Source organism: Pseudonaja textilis, chromosome 1 (genome assembly GCF_049901715.1).
Source record: "Pseudonaja textilis isolate UNSWEBS1 chromosome 1, rPseTex1.2, whole genome shotgun sequence".
Lineage (NCBI taxonomy): Eukaryota > Metazoa > Chordata > Lepidosauria > Squamata > Elapidae > Pseudonaja > Pseudonaja textilis.
In genome coordinates this window covers 186,157,599-186,173,451 of record NC_141990.1, presented here as the reverse complement: position 1 = coordinate 186,173,451, position 15,853 = coordinate 186,157,599, and the positions used below count along the sequence as shown (strand labels likewise).

The 15,853-nt window shown below is 43.1% G+C and overlaps 1 protein-coding gene across 4 annotated transcripts in view; it reads right to left on the bottom strand.

The window, feature by feature from the left end:
• The window catches only part of WIPF1 (WAS/WASL interacting protein family member 1), a 63,199-nt gene extending 59,672 nt beyond the window's left edge, over window positions 1–3,527 (bottom strand). For all 4 annotated transcript variants that reach the window (XM_087919920.1, XM_087919919.1, XM_087919918.1 and 1 more), the window contains exon 1: window positions 3,328–3,527. The gene's annotated coding sequence lies outside the window, so the exon portion shown is untranslated. The remainder of the gene's footprint in view (window positions 1–3,327) is intronic.
• Between the last annotated feature and the right edge of the window lie 12,326 nt (window positions 3,528–15,853).

The window sequence follows — 15,853 nt, the reverse complement described above, 5'->3', positions numbered from 1 at the left end:
CAAACACAACGGAAGTTTTAGTATTCTACAGGTAATCTTCAACCTATGGTCACAATTGAGCCCCAAATTTCCATTGCTAAGAATGGTACTTATTGAGTTTTGCCCCATTTTGTGACCTTTATGCCACAGTTGTTAAGCAAATCACTGCATTTGTTAAGTGAATTGCATGGCCATTAAGTAAATCTGGCTTCCACACCAACTTTGCTTGTTGGAAGCCAGCTGGGAAGGTTACAAACGGTAATCATATGATCCTGAGGTAATACAACTGTCACAAGTACACGCCAGTTATCAAGGGCTCAAATTTCAGTCATGTGACTTTGTGGATGCTACAATGGACATAAGTGTGAAAAACAGTCATAATTCATTTTTTCAGTGCTATTGTAACTTGGAAGCTTGTTCAGAGTCCCCTTTGCTGTACCAGGCTTAAACTCTCTGAGGCTCACTGTTTTTTCCCCACTACATCCCTCTAGTTTCAACAGACATTCTCTACTCAAGAACAAGCTGTACAACTTTGCAGGCCACTTGAAACACAATTATACCGATTGCCCAAAGAGCAAAAAGGAACAAACATTGCAACAGTTTCAATAACTTTCCTAATGCCTGCATTTCAGAATGCTTCCCAAGCACTGTCAAGTTAGAAAAACTGCAGAAGTGGTTATGAACATAATGGCCACATAAATGGCCTCAATAGGAAACTGTCTTGTACCATGCCAGAACCATGATCCACCTGCATCCTCTTGGATAAGTTTATAAATTACTCTAAACCAGGAGCGTCAAACTCGATTTCATTGAGGGCCACACCAGGGTTGTGTTTGACTTTGGAGGCCAGGGTGGGCGTGGCCAGTTTCATGTAACTCATGTCAGGGGTGCCTGTGATGGGCCAAGCGCTCTGCCAGCAAAAACAGCCTTCTGGGCCCCATTTTCAACCGCGATAGCAGTGGTGGCATTCAATTTTTTTTACTGCCGGTTCTGTGGGTGTGGCTTGGTGGGCATGGCAGGGGAAGGATACTGTAAAAATCTCCAGTCAGAGGTGGTATTTGCTGGTTCTCCGAACTATTCAGAATTTCCGCTACCAGTTCTCCAGAACTGGTCAGACACCTGCTGAATACCACCTCTGCGCAACAGCCTCCTGCAACCCTCTGCTAGCGAAAACAGAGCTCCGTGGGCCAGTCTTTCACTGTTTCCAGGGCGGGCCAATTCAAAGCACCCCATAGGCTAAATCCAGCCCCCAGGTCTTGAGTTTGACACCCCTGCCTTAAACCCTAATAAGAATTGGAACCTTAACTTAGAAGAAGTTGTGAGCCTAGCAGGGAAAGGGCCATGTCAGTTATGTATAGGCAAGGCAAAATTCCCTCCAAGTTTCTAGTGTTGGCAGAGGTGCCTTAGTTTCCAAAATGGATTTATGGAACAATTTATGACAAGCACAACTTTTCAATTTTTCTTCCTTCACAGTTGTACCAACAACAGTCAGGGGCAGGGAGCTTTTGGGCCATAAGTGACTTAGTACTATTAAGCTAATTGTGGTTTATTTAGAAAATGTGTTTAAAACAGATCTAATTTAACATACCATGTAATTGATACACAACAAACCCTCTAAGGTTTCAGAGAGTAACTTCTTTTGGTGCTACAAGATCTACAGATGTCAAGGATTAAACCTGAAATAGGTAAAAATCTAAACCACAATTCTTTGGTTAGTTAAGATCATAGTTTGGTTGTTGCATCCTGACACCAGGCTAGAAATCAGAAGATTGTGAATTCTAGTTCCAGCTTAGGCATTGCCTTTGGGTCAGTTATTCTCTCTCAGTCCAACCCACCTCACAGGGTTGTTGTTATGAGGAAAATAGGAGGAAGAATGAATATTAGGTATGTTTGCTGCCTTGAGTTATTTACAAAAATAATAAAGGTGGGGTAAAATAAACAAATAACATCTGCTTAGAATAGCCTTAAGAAGTTGGTTTTTAGAATTGTTCTTGGAAAAACCCAGGACGACATCAGATGGCAGTAAGGAGATTTATTTTGCGTGTGTGTATGTATGTATGTGTATATGTATGTATGTATGTGCATGTGTGTGTGTATATATATATAGCTATAGTGTATATATATAGCTACAACTTTAAAAGCACAACTACAATGACGTGGAAAAATACCCGAACAAAGCTGAATACTATATTATAAAAAAGATGGTAGTGTGGAGCAACCACAGATATTTCTCATTAAAAGAAATGCTTACATGCTGCAGACTTAAAGATCAAGAGGACCTTTTAAAAGCAGCAACAGATCCCAGACACTTCCAAATGACTAGAAGATATAAGCCATCTTCAGATAAACCAAACATCAAGAAACTCACAAATAACTTCATCCTTTGGCAACCTTGCAGAACTCTGTCTTTCATTTCAAGGCATTTCCCGTGCTGCACTTGAGGTTTGTGGTGTTAAAAGTTGCAATGGCTCATTCACACATGAGTTCCCAAAAATATACTTATGAAACAAAAGGTCCAGCAGAAATCAACTAAAAGCGGTATCCAAGATGCATTATGAGCTACGACGTTTGGCATTTCCCACCTAGCACTCCTTCCTACCCCTTTTCCTTTTCTAGTCAACCTAATAAATCTCTCCGATTTCTTTAAGGGTGGAGAGGACATCAGAAAAGAAATCTTACAAACTCTGAATACAGCGACCATGGCTTGGATCGGGATTTGACCACGTAACAATTTTGGGCAGGGACTGGAACAAGGTTATAAAATAATCAACCAGGAAAAATGAAGATATCCACCTGGGTGCACATCTTCGATCCTCCAATGCTTTGCTAGTTCAACCCCCCCGCCCAAATTGTGGATTAAGAACAGCAACAAAATCCATGTCCCGTCCCCCAATATCTTAAAGCCAAACAGTGAACTTCAGAGCGAAAGCACGGCACTCTTGACAAATACCGAAAGAACGAGACTCGCTTTGCAAAAAATAAATGAACGCACAAATATATATATCCTTGTTCCACCAGCAGGGGCTGTTTACAAGCGCTTCCGGAAAGACTCCAGAGGGGAAATCAAGGCTCGCTGGGGAGCGCGTAGGAGGAGATCGGCCAGAGGCTGAAACTGGGCAGGGGGGAGAGAGAGAGAGAAAGTATCGGCACGGGGCGCTCAAGACTTTGGGTTGCTCTCCTGCTCGGCGAAAGAGCTCTCTGCAAGCGAGAAGGGGAGAGAAGCAAGAGAGCCAGCAATCCAGATACAACAGACCGCTAAGTTTTGAGAAGGCAAACTCACCACCGCTGAGTTAGTGCTGCTGCACAACACACACACACACACACACACACAGTGTGAAAAATACCAACCTAAACTTCTCCGCGCTCTTTCCTTCCGTCTGGAGCCATTCAGAGTCTGCCCACGGCCAGGACTCTCCCCCCCAGATGTTTATAGCAAGCCAGCGGGCCGATGTTGTCAGCTGCCTTATTAACCCTTTCGGCCCACGGGGCAGGGCGAGGGGAAGGCGAGAGACCGCCGGCCCCACCCTTCGTCAGCCCCTTCCAAGACTGCCTTCCTCCTCGCTGGCCCTGCGCTTGGGGTCAAACCCAGGAAAAAAAAAAAGGGAAGAGGCGGGGAGAGGCCGGGGAAGGGAACCAGCCATCCGCTTCTCTTCCCCTGGCGGCGGTTTTGCGCGGGGCTGCCTCCCAGGCTCCCGACTTCCAAAAGGGGGGGAAACGGGAGGAAGCAACGCCTGTGCTGCAGCCGGGACCTTTCGGCCGGAGGGGCGGACTTTGCCAAGCATCTCCTCTTCTGTACCAGGAAAAGGAAGGATGGGCTCTTTCTGAGCTTGCTCTGCCTTGGGACTCTCTCGCTCTCTCTCCTCCTCGCTTTCCCAGTTACATGGGTTTGATTTCCAGCCACGTCTTCTTCCCCCATTCCCTCCTTAAGAATCAACAGGTTCGGTATGGGCGAGAAACGCTCTCCTTTACCCGAAGCAATTGCCCTGACTTTGCCCATTGCCCCGTGGCTGCTGCAACTGGAAATGCGGCCTGTTGTTTTGGGCACAGCCCACCGCCTCTCTGGAGCAAAACCGAATTGGCGGGGGTGGAAAAGCCGTCGCTTTTGCGAGCACTTCAGTAGCAAGAAGGAACGACGGCTTTGGATATAAGGAGTTACGTGAGGTTTCCAAACAGGCCTCAAAAAAAGTGGGGTGGGATGGGGTTCACTATTACAGGTAGGCCTCGACTTTCAACAGTTCATTTAGTGACCAAAGTTGCAACAGCACTGAAAAAAGTGACTTATGACCGTTTGTCACAGTTGCAACCTTTCCATCATCCCTGTGATCAAAATGCAGATGCTTGGCAACTGATTCAGCTTTATGATGGTTGCAGTATCTTCCGCTTCACGTGTTCCATCTTTTGCCATGTTCTGACAAGCAAAGTTGATGGAGAAGCCGGATTCACTTAACAACCAGTTTACTAACTTAATAACTGCAGTGATTCGCTTTACAAATGTGTCATGAAGAGTCCGTAAAATGGGGCAAAACTCATTTAACAAATTTCTCACTTAGCAACATAAATTTTGGGCTCAATTGTGATCGTAAGTCGGGGAGTACAACATAACAAAAAGAAAGGAATGTGTGTTTATTTGGGTGATGGATTTGTGGATTTTGTATGATCTTTGCTGCAGTTTGGGATACAGAGGATTCTTGATTGACAACCCAAATCAGACTTTGTGCCATCTTTGAAGTGCAAAAAAATAACAATATAAAATACACTGTAGAGTTGCCCTGTTTCCTTTCAGCAGCTTTCCTCAACAAAACCCATTGCAAACCATGATTAAAGGCTAGAAAGTGGAAGGCCATGAATTCTAATGCTACCTTTGGTCTAAAGGCAGCTGGTGATCTTGGGCCTGACACACACAGACCCCTAGGAAGCAGGCAAGGGCAAATCATTTCAGAATTATTTCCAATAAAATACTTCAGGAATTTGTCCAGAGTGATCAGAGGCAGGAAAAAAAAACTGCACAATTGGCTTGATTCACATATAAGGCACAATCTTGAGGAAGCAAGGGCTGCATTTGAACTTGAAATGGCACACAAAAGACCACATCTCAGTGTGTGAGGCTAGCTACCAAAGACAGTATAATCTACAATTACATTTAGATTTAAACTTCAATTAATATACAGTTGATAGGATTGCTCAATAAGTATGCAATAGGCTTTTGTGATTTGGTGGGATCCTTAAAAGGGGGGACACATCAGAATTGCTAAGGGAGATGGTATCCCTGCCATAAATTGTGGTTCACAAACTAGAATGGCTTGTTTGGGGCTAAGCCGGAACACCCATGTAGTAGAATGCAGCTTGATGTTTGCAAATCATGGTCTATTCTAGGCTACTCCCTTCTAATCCTCAAAATAGCACAAAGGATTGCTAATTGGTGTTGCCGTTAGGGAATCTTCTGTTAAAAAAAAAGCATCCCACTAAATAGCGAGTTTGGAAATGCAGCTATTTCAAAAACCATGTTTGTGTGGCATACTGACTCACACCCTAGTCAACCACCCATTTTATTGTTTAGAATTGCTTTAATCCAGCTGGTGGTGTTAGTTTAGATCTGGTTTTTACAAATTAAGAACACTGGCCTAGTTGAATGAACCAATGGGTGTTTGGCATGAAAATAAGAGCTTCTTGCTTTTGAATTCATTCTTTGTAAAAGGAATTTAAAAATGAAAATATGAAAGTCAATATCACCATGATTTTATTTGGTTATGAGATAAGAGAGGGAGGGAGAGGGACGGAGAGAGAGAGAGAGAGAGAGAGAGAGAGAGAGAGAAACAGACAGGAAACTTGGAAAAGATTTCAAGATTCAGTTACTATATCCCACAACACTAACGTCGTCTTCCTAGCTTATTCCCGCAGATGCAGGGTCCGCTTTTCAGATAATTGAACGTCACTTTGCACGGTCAGGTGCATCTCCAGGGCACAGGCCCGCAGCTTGCATGTCTTTGTTGATAGTGTCTTGCCATCTCTGTTTTGGACGCCCACAAGGTCGCCGACCATTGACTTCTAGTTGGTAGGCTGTCCTGGCAACGGTGCAAACAGAGGTGGTATTCAGCAGATTCAGACCATTTCTGGAGAACCGGTAGTGGAAATTTTGAGTAGTTCAGAGAACCAGCAAATATCACCTCTGACTGGAGATTTTACAGGATCCTTCCCCTGCCACACCCACCAAGCCACGCCCACAGAACAAGTAGTAAAAAAAAAATGTCTTCTCTCATCTTCTCTGTAATTGGTGCCACACCAAAATGTTTTTGAATGGTGTCATTTGTGATGTGGTCAAGGAGGAAGATGGCCAGTATCCAATGGAGCATTTGTCTTTCCATGGCATGGAAATAGCTTTGGGTCCCTGTTGTTGCTGCCTTCAGTGCCATCTTACAATACTAATTTAGCATTTCAGAAATCCCATTGGTGTCTTTCTTGACCTGGCCTCCATCAAAAGGCTGGCATCAGTCTTGAAAAGCTGTTTTTCTGTTGGTGTTACAATAAACACTGTCAAAGTGAGGTTATTTTGAGTTTCTTCAGCCTATCACTTTTTTCTAATAGATATGGTACTTCCTCTTTGTACTGGAAATACCTACTACTACTGAATTTGACTAATGCAGATGGTGAAAATTTCACCTGCCTTTAAAAAAAATAAAACAAAACCTAAACTTTGTACTTTAGCCACTATAATAAGCACTTCAAGCATAGATCTTGTCTTTGAGACTCATTCACTTAATATTCATAAAATGACAAAATAAATGCCTTTATGCATAAATATACACAGCAGTTCTAAATATACAAGTCAGCCTCTTAAAAATTGATGGTCACAGCCCAATCTTCCTTGCTGCCTCTGCACTTCCGGGTTAAGGGATCTTAACATTTACATATTTCCCTATAAAAACAACAAGAAACCACATGAGGATTTTTGTTCCTTGATTTTTGTTTTATTGACTTGTTTCCATGTTTAATATGGTACTGGGGGAGGAAAATCAGGGTTAACATTTCAAGACTAGCCCCTTGAACTGCTATCTGCTGTCAGGCTGATAGTCATATTTGTTGGAAGAAATATCCTTCTGGGTTCAGTTCCAAGTGGGGGAAAAGACACTGAATTCATGGAAGTTGCTTGGAAAGAAGGTTTAATGGTGGACAGGAGTACGTGCCTTGGAGCTCCTGAGCGAAAAGAGCAGAGATGCTGAGAGTCCCTTGGTTTTATGCCCTCTCTAAGCTTTGAACTTCCTGGAGCACAGGAAGAATACCCTGACTGGATGCTGTCAAGGGTCATAGTTAGCTTTGTAGGTTGTTTGTGTGCTAAGTTTGGTTGAATCCTGCTGGGTGATGTAATCTTCCCGGGTGCCATATGGTGAGATGGGTAATCCTATCATTTCCTGAAGGCCATGTCTTAATCCCATCGCCCTGGAGCTGAAGGGCGGGGGGAAGGGGGGGCTGCAGGAAGGTGCTTTGTCTTTAAAACATGTTTCTCCTTTTCTCATCCAGGGAAATATAATATTCTGCCTTTTTAATATTTCCTACAATATTTCATTCTTCTAGGAGAGGGATGGGTGCTAACTTTCTACATACTGGTATTTCAAAGATGCCCAAGTTCTTGAATTGACCACTTATCCCTCTGTCTCCATCCTGGCCTCCTTTTTTGGGAGGGAGAGTTAAGGGCTGTAGGAAGTTAGCACCCACCCCTCTCCTAGAAAATTGAAATATCCTGGGAAATATTAAAAAGGCAGAATATTTCCTCTTAAAAAGAGTAGAAACTCAGAAGCAGAAACTCAGCTCAGAAGCAGAAACTCACCCCCACCTTTGTTAATGGGTGGGCCATTAAGGCCTGGGCCAGAATACTTTACATAACAAAGATCTCCAGGTAAAGCTATAGCAATTGCCAAAAGCCCTTTTAAGGGCATAATCACCCAGCAAGGCTCAACCAAGCCTGGAACTCAGGACACAGTTGCCCCTGCATAGCCCCATGGGGGTCTGACAACCAATTAGAATACAAGCTCCAATTCAAATCCCAACAGAGGGTATAAAACCCAGGCACTCTCAGCACCTCAGACCTTTTTTCTTGATCTCTTCCTTCACATTGAAGCATGTGATCATCCTTCCTTTTCACTTTAAGAGCTCCAGGCCATGTGGTCCTGTCCATTAAACCTTCCAAACAGCCTCCATGTTTCCAGTGTCTTTTTCCCCACTTGGAAATGAACCCAGAAGGATATTTCTCCCAACAGTGGGACACAATAGTAGCAAACCCTTAATCCAGGGCTCCTTTTTAGCAAACAAAAGAATCTTGGTTTATAGGAAGTTAGCACCCACCCCTCCTAGAATAATGAAATATCCTAGGAAATATTAAAAAGGCAGAATATTTCCCCCAAAAGGGAAGTAGAAACTCAAGAGAGGCAGAAGCTCACACACACACCCCTTTGTTAATGGGTGGGCCATTAAGGCCTTGGCCAGAATATTCTACATAACAAAGGCCTCTGCCCATTTCACCACCTGGCCTGGGAAGATTGCATCAGCCAGCAGTCAAGTGAAGCCATGTAGTCCAGACAAAGTTAGCTAAGACCCCCGCCCCTGGGAGTTTGACAGCCAATGGGATACATTTCTTACACAGGAACAGGAAACACTAAGGGGGGGGGGGCAATAGAGGGTATAAAACCAAGGGTCTCTCAGCATCTTGCCCCTTCTTCTTTTCCTTCACCCAACATCTTGAAGCATGTGATTGTCCTTTTCACTTTGGGGCTCCAAGCCACTTGGTCCTGTCCACCATTAAACCATCTTTCCAAACAGCCTCCATGTTTCCAGTGTGTTTTTCCCCACTTGGAACTGAACCCAGAAGGATAATTCTTCCAACAGGTTAAAAAAATGATGGCTTTAAAACTAGACAGTGAATATTCACTGGCATTATTCATTTTTTGCCATGCACAGGGAAAGATAGATGAAACCTTTTCTTGTGCCTTTAACAGCTGCAAGGGAGATAGATATTTAGCAGCTGTAACTTTCCTGGTATGGAAATGATGCAGCCCTGGGAAGTTTCAGCTGTAGAGTTTGGATACACCTGCTACCCCACCCTTCTCAGCTGCTAAAGGCCCAAGATCTTTGCCAGGAGGGAGGGAAAATATAATAAATGGTGGCAATGTGCTTTGTCCAGCTGCTCTCTAAAAATTGCTAAGAGCTAGCCGTTTAGGGAGGAAGTTGATCCTCATGATTTCCTGCCAAGTCCGACAGTTGCAGATTTATATAACACATCCCTCCTTTGTGCTTCACATCACTTAATCTGGGAAAGAAAGAAAAAAGAATGCCCATCTTTGTTTTATTTTATTTTGATTGCATTTGATATTCTTAAATTATTTATAGCCTGCTTTTCTAAGCAAAAAAAAAAGCGCCTTCAAACACCAATAACCAGTGTTTGTGTCACCAAACAAAAATAGGTTTACATAAAGACAGAAGCTGGGGCAGACCCCAGTTGTGCCCAATTGCTTACAAAATGGGATGTGCCCCTGAGAAAATCCTCTGAGGCCCACCAACTCCAAGTCTAGTTTGAACCCTGGAGTGTTTTTTTAAATACAGCAGATCCTTAAAGGAGCAACACTGAACAGTTTATGTGATCTGTCCCATGCAGCTACAAGCAGAGGGATCAGGCTTAGTTCGGAGTTCTTTATGGCAACTATAATCAGGGTTCTCTAGTGCCAGTTGTGCCAGTTGAATTTTCAATTGTTTAGTTTTAGCTATCTACTGAAGGCAGTTAAGGGAGGGGCTCCTTTTATGGGAGTTGTCCTGTATCAGCAATTACAAATGCAGGAAATCACACTTAGAATTCTTTATAGCAGCTATAAATTTCACTATTATGCAAAAATTCAGGCAAAACAAGTTTAATTCAGAAGCCCATATTCCAGTGACACATTTCCAGGAAATCCAGTGCAAGGTTGAAACTATTTGCCAACAAAAGTCACACTTGAATTTTTCTTCTATAGAATAGGCTACATCATATTGCATCATTCTTGCAACTCAAATGCTGTATGGTACATCATTTGAGTCATTTGCTGTCATGATAACATTTGCATGATGTTATCATGACATTATTCATTCAATTTTTACACCACCCATCGCACCTGGGAGACTGAGCAGTTTACAAAAGGGTGTCAAACTCACATTGTCAAGTCATCACATGACATATGGCAACTTTTCCCCCTTTCACTAAACTGAAGGTGGGCATGGCCAGTACGTGACCCATCTGGCCTGTGGGATGTGAATTCGCCACCCCTGGTTTACAACATCAGCTCTGCACTCTTTACAACTTCTTGATGGTGTTACTTGCTCCTTTTGTGGATACCTGTAACATCAGACCATCCATACAGATGGAGTAAACAAAACCTAGATTGTCAGATGATGGGAAGAAACAGTGGTTGGATTGTAAATTTGTATTCTCTTATGCTAATTGGGAAAAGTCTTGTGATGTCTCAAATATAGGCCTTTCTTGTTCATGTTCCCTAGTTTCATTTTGGCTAGTATTTGAATAGGAGACCTCTTATACAAAAACATTCTTTATTCTGTTATCATTTTAAAATTATTATTTTAGAGAAGTTACGGTTATGTTGTGTAGCTGTACACCGGTATATACAAACTAAGAATAGGCAGTTGTGATAAGTGTACAGTTCTCTCAAAAACAATTTGAGACTGGCTTTAAGTTAAAATTATTTGCTCATAATAACCCTTCTCTCTTTTTTTCCTTCCTCACTAGCAGTATTGTGGCAAAACAGGATTTACTGTGTTAGGTTAATTTCAGGGGGAAAAAATACTTTTCACTGACATTTCTTTTCCTGCAGCATAACAACACAGCAAAGCAAAAATCAAAGAAACAAATTGGCTTTGAGGATGGTAGATGAAAAGGCAGACACTGGCCAGGAAAAAAAAAACATTCAATTATGTCAATATTGTTGATTTATTCGTAGATTAAAGACAGTTTCTTCCGCCATGTTTGTAGCATCAAGTATACTTGGAGTAGTTTTGTAAAAAAAAAAAAATCTAACACATATTAAACAGTATTTGAAGATTATTTTAATAGTCTGCCCAGGATCTATTTACTTAATCAATTTATTAGCTTTCTTTCAATCACAAAAGCTACTGTAGATGGCTTATAGGAAAATAATGATTCAAGAAATGCCATCATAGCACTTCAAGGAACAAGAATACCATAACAAAATACAATGTTCTAAACATGGGGTTACAAATTACTTTGCCTCATGAAAACATGTTACAGCAACTTTAAGGCTAGCAGGTCAGGGCTGTTCCAGCTTCTGGAGTTGGTCATTCCACAGTGAAGGAGTTTGTATAGCGTAAGAAATGTAAGAAATAAAATGAGCACTGCACCCTCTTCCCACCCGCCACGTCTTTTGAATGTGACCACGTGGAAATATTTGAATATCTACAATGGTCCACGGGAAAGAGAAATAACAAGCTTTTGGTAAATGGGATTTTTGGAAAATCAAAATAATAAACATTGTAGTTCAGCTCCTCGTAGCCTAAAAGACATGATTGTGTGGCTCTGTGGTTATCATTCCACCAATTATAGTGAGTTACCATCTAATTATATTATTTCTTTGGGTCTCTCTGTTTTTGCCTATATCATGTTGCTTGGAGAACTCGGCTGATTTTTTTTCCGGCTCAATTGTGGCCCCGTAGAGCTCAGGTTTTAAAGTTCTGCCAGTTCTCACTTCCCAGCCTCTAGGCCCGTGATGGCAAAACTTATGGCACATGTGCCAGAAGTGGCACGCAGAGCCATCTCTCCAGGCACCCCAGCCATTGTCCATTGCTCTTCTGGGTTTTGGCACACGCATGCATCCTGGCCAGCTGGTTTTCACATGCGGGAGCGCTGGAAACCGGAAGAGTAGCTTCCCAGGTCACATGCACATGCCGGACAGCTGGTCTTCGCGCACACATGCATGTTAGAAACTGGAAGACCAGGTGGCCAGCACGCATGCTCACGCTGGGGAGCTGCTTTTCTGGTTTCTGGTTTGTGTGCACATGTTTCGACACTTGGTGCCTTTTCGGCGCACGCACACTCCCATTTCGGCACTCGGTGCCCAAAAAATTAACCACCACTGTAGGCTCAAGTGAACCACTGTGGTGGAGAAAATACTGTAAATCTTATAAACAAAGCAGAGATTCCACCCTTCTGCCCTTGCATATTTTAGACATGACCTGGATCAAACCCAATTCCTCTCTTTGACTAATCCTATCAGACCCAAATTGACCTTCCCTGCCTCACATACAGCTCCTTGGTAAATCCATCTATTCTAAATCGAAGGATAGATGTTCACAGCACAATCCAGGGCCAACCGTAAAAGGGAACTGCAATATAGAGAGAATCTTCCATCCTCCATCAGTGGGTGGCCTTGAGATTCTTTCTCCTTCACAATGGACTTTGATCTGCTCCTCCTGAAAAGGCTGTTTGGTCTAACATCAAAACTCAGCCCAGCTTACAAGGACAAGGACCTAAACTCCCCAAACTGGGCAGCCAGTCAGATCCCTAGGATTTCCTGCCTTGTAGGCCTCAAAAACTTTTGCTTTTCCATTGTTCCATTGGGGCCCCCTTTCCTGTCACCCCGTAATCATCATAATATAGTTCTTATCCTCAGGGGTTAACCGCTTGAAATACAGAACTGAGGTATGCAGTGAAAAACATAAGGTGGGGAAATAGTATTTTCAATACTGTTGAACTTTTCTGTATAATTTTATTGAAGGTTCTGAATTTAGAGACCAGCTTGAATTGTGTGGCTTGGTCTTTTCCTCACTGTTTGCAGGTTACATGCTCTTCCCATTAACCCCATAATTAAACCTGGGGTGGCCTATATTTTTCCCCTCTAGCCCAGAGGTCCCCAAACCCCAGGCCATGGCCTGTTTGAAACGGGGCCGTGAGAGAAATGGACAAGCATGCATGTGTGAAACTCCACTCGAACAAGCGGAGAGCCTCTTGTACTCGCGCATGATGCTCCATTTGCCCAAAAGGAGCTTCATGTGGGAGTGCCCTCCACTTGCACGAGTAGATTTCCCTTGCGTGAATGGAGCTTCGTGCGTGAGCATAAGAACCCTCCGCCTGCATGCGAAGCTCCATTCTCATGAGCAGAGAGGGTGTATGCGTGCAGGTCACGCAAATGGAGGTGTGCATGCGTGTGTCTGTCTCTCTCTCACACACACACACATGCCAGGGTGCACCACTAAGCTGGAAAGGTTGGGGACCGCTGCTCTAGCTCATCTTCTTACCCCTTCCTTAAGAGACTAAGATTTAGGTTCTTAGAAATATATATTTTATGTCAACTCATAAAATATGTCTATGGTCTTTTTAGAGTTGCCAACAGAAAGCAAGGCGAGGGAGCAGTGGGCAACTTGCATTCCATAAATGTTTTCAAAGATGGTTTCTTGGTGACCGAAGTTTTTGCCATGCAAAATTCTAACTGGAGAGCATGATTGATGACTCTTGGCTATGGATGTGTCCCATTGGAGAATATGAATTATGATACACCCAGGAGGTGGGGGAAAACCAGGGTCAAGGGTGACAATGAGTGATGTGTCTCAGAGTCAGCTACACCCAGGCAGCACTGGCATGTTTAGTTTACTTACTTTATTGTCATTGTACCTCATACAACGAAATCAAACACCATCTTCAGTGCACATCATGACCATGACCATGAAAATAAACACAAACATCCTTCACCCTCCACACATTGAAACGAAAACCCCTGACACCACACCAATACTGCACTATGCGGCAGAATTCAAAAGAGCTACTGCCCTGGGATAGAAGCTGTTTTTCAGACTATTTATCCTTGTTTTTATTATTCTGTACTGCCTGCCAGATGGTGATAGTTCAAAAAAAGGGTTCCCAGGATGAGATGGATCTTTGAGAATGTTTTGAGCTTTCTTAAGGCAGCAGGAGCTATAAAGCTCTTCCAAAGAGGGGAGAGGGCAACCAATAATCTTTTGGGCAATGACATTAACCCTCTGGAGTGCTTTCCTGTCTGCCACTGGGCAATTGGCAAACCACACAGAGGTACAGTAAGTTAAAATACTCTCTGTGGTGCAGCAGTAGAAGGTCACCAGCATTTTTTCATTCAGTTGTTGTTTTCTGAGAAGTCTCAGGTAGTATAATCTCTGCTGGGCCCTTTTGACCAGGGCTGCAATGTGAGCATCCTTAGTGCTTGTCAAATGTATGCGGAAGACCAGAGGTCAGGTCCTCTTTTATGGTAACACCTAGAAACTTAAAACTGGCCACTTGCTCCACTCGGTCTCCATTGATAAGCAAGGGCTCGATGTCTGATCTGTTCCTTCTATATCCCGCTATAAGCTCCTTGGTCTTATTGGTGTTGTGGACCAAATTATTGCCTCCACACCACAAAAGCAATTGGTCCACCTCATCTCGATAGGCAGACTCATCACCCCCACAGATGAGTCTGACCACTGTTGTATCATCTGCAAATTTAGTAATAGTATTACTAGCATGAGTGGGAATGCAGTCATGCACATAAAGAGTATAGAGTAAGGGACTCAACATGCAACCCAGTGTTAATAAGGGCTGAAGAGGTATGATTACCTAATCTGACCCTCTGTGAGCGGCCACAGGAAATCCATAATCCAAAGGCAGATTGGCAAAGGCAAGGCCAAGGTCAAGAAGTTTAGACACTAGTCTAGGTGGAAGAATTGTGTTAAATGCAGAACTAAAATCTACAAAAAGCCTCCTCACATAGCACTCTTGCTGTTCTGGATGAGTCAGAGCAGTATGAAGAGTGATGGCTATAGCGTCCTCTCTATATCTATTTCTTCTGTATGCAAACTGGTGTTTGTCAAATGTATGAGGAAGACCAGAAATGATGTACCAGCAGACCAGTTTCTCAAAGCACTTCATGATGATAGGAATGAGCGCCACTGGTCTGTAATCATAATACTCCTAATAAATATTCTTTAAGTTTTGAAAATCTGGCTAGACTCATGATTTAAATGGAGGTAACTATTGGAACCCTGACATTTTACTTCAGTAAGGATGAAATCCCTAAAAGTGCTATATCCCTAGAATCAACCCCCCAAAAATGGATATGTGGGGATACTGCTTGGAAAAGTTCCCATCAGCATCCAGCAATGTCCCAAGTATTTATGATAATTCCCCACTTCCAGCGACCTCAGTTACAGTTACCAGGGAGAGAGCAGCGATGCTTTGGGGCTGCTGGTGCCAGAGCCAAGGGGACAGTAGCAAGAACTAGAATCATTAAACAGCAGGAGAATCATTAAACAGCAGGACATGTTTTACCCTGATACATCTGTCTCCTGCCAAGACAGTCCCTGCAAGGCCAGCTGGTTTATGATTAACGAAGCCCCACCCTTCCCTGCTGAAACTCTCAGATTTTGTTTCAGTAAATCCTATTACTGATGTTCCTCCTTCCAGTGAAGTGTTATGTGACTGTATTTGTAATAGTGTCTACCAAGGTGGTTCATTGTATTCCAGATGACAAGAGACAGTGGGATTTTTTAACAGATCACTTTTTAGGCACATGGGATTAGTCAGTTAGGCCATCGCAGATCATAGCCAGCTGGTTGAGGAATTCTGGGAGTTGAAGTCCACAAGCCTTAAAGTGGCCAAGGTTGGAGACCTCTGTCATAGGCCTCATTTTATATCCAGATTTTGAAATGATCTCTTCCACTTGTTAAATTGTTCAGTTTCATTTGTCATCTTTGTATCATTGGGCTCTAGAGCAACAAATGGAGAATCAAATACTAGAACAATATTTCAGCTGCTCTGTCTCTTATCAGCAGGACACTTGGACTGAACGTTGCCTCATGCAGAATTCGCCTGTACACAACA